The sequence below is a fragment of the Cervus elaphus genome, chromosome 9 (assembly GCF_910594005.1).
Source record: "Cervus elaphus chromosome 9, mCerEla1.1, whole genome shotgun sequence".
Lineage (NCBI taxonomy): Eukaryota > Metazoa > Chordata > Mammalia > Artiodactyla > Cervidae > Cervus > Cervus elaphus.
Window position 1 is genome coordinate 54,234,479 of NC_057823.1, and position 1,661 is coordinate 54,236,139.

The following is a 1,661-nucleotide window of genomic DNA, read 5'->3' on the forward strand; positions in this document are numbered from 1 at the left end:
TGGGAGGCAGACCCCTTCCTCAGTGGGCTCTTCCCCATCTGCCCTTCAAAACTCAGCTCTGACCCAACCTCTTCCAGGAAGTCTGCTGCAAGGTTCTGGAAAAGGCACCTCCTTTGGCTCTCCAGCCTGAGTTCACCGCTCAGGGCAAGGCTGAACATATGATATGGTCATTGTTGACCTATCTGCCTCTCCCAAAGAGACCTTGAAATGTCTGTAGCATGAATGAACCAACCAGGGACAGGATTCTAGTACCCAAGTCCCTTAACCCCGACGTCATTTCCAGGGCTTGGCCTCAACAGAAGGAGCTCCTCACCCCTTACTGTCTGGCCAACTCAGAGGTGGAGATGACGTGGGGCCCTCTTGCTGACTCAGTGCCTCCTCTGATCAGGAAGTGAGGCCTCAAGGTTAGGCGCAGGTCTCCCTAGCCTAACTGGTAGAGGCAGACACACCGCCCGGAAACCCCATGGGCGAGACACAGTCCCCCCCTCCCAGAGCTGTAGATTCTGTAACTGGAGGAAGGTAGGAGCTCAGGGTTGCGCACTGAACCAGGGAGCTTATCTCACCCTTTGTGGATTCAGAGGCTGCCAGAGGGACCTCTGCCCTTCTTTTCAGGGTGTCCACCCCCCACCCCACTGCCAGGCTTGCTTGAGCCCAACTGATCAGATCTGATCTTGGTGGTGTCTTCACTCTGCCCCCTCCCACTCTTCCCTGCCACCCCTATATCTTCAGCACAGCAGATCCAACCACTTGTCTCCGATTGTAGCGAGGGGGGCGACAGTAGCGAGGAGGGGTGGGGTGGATCCAAGCCCTGCGAAGCCCGGAGTAAGGGAATGGATAAAGGAGCCCCCACAACCCGCGCCGTACCCGCGGTCGATCCGGGTTTACAAGGAGGCTCATCCAGGATTAGTCCCTGCGCTCGACTAATCCCAGCAGCTGAACCGACCCCGGGGTCCGGGAGTCAGGCCCACGCTGCGAGAGCGGGGGGTTGGGGGGGGAAGGGTGCACGCGGACTGTGCGGAAGCGCACGCGGGGGGAGGGGCGCCCGCGGCAGGCGGGGCCGCGAAACCAGCTGATCCGGTCTCTGTTCTTCCAAGCTGGTGTTTACCAGGGAGCCGGACGGAGGAGGCCTGGCCACTCGGCCCGGAAGCGGGGGGCGGGGTGGGGAGCGCATTCGGGGCCAGAGGCTGAGACCTTATCGGGTCCCCATACATAAGACTTCCAACCCTCGTTCCTGAGCATGCGACGGAGCGACAGACAGGTGTCCCCAGCCCCTTCTCCCATCCAGTTCTGTGATTCAAACTCTGCTAAATAAGGGGTAGCGGGAATGCATACGTGCCCTACGGAAGACGGCAGCATAGCGTAACCCTCCGCAGCGCGGTGCGCCCTCCAGCCTAATGCCTAGCCTACACCTTAACTCCGGTGGGAATGGGTTGCCGGAAGCGGATCGAGCCCAGTGGATGGCTTTGGAGTACGAAGTAGATCTGCCCTCAGTTTCCGTCCTCTTGTCCCCATTCCTGCGTGCCGCCGATTAATGCCATTATGGATCTCGCTCCCTCTTCTCCCATTCACGTCCCCCGACCCCCTCCAAGGTCGCTACCCCAGATTTAGCCTCCACTTTCCCCGGGACGCCGACCCAAGGGGCTGGAAGAAGCCAAGTGGGG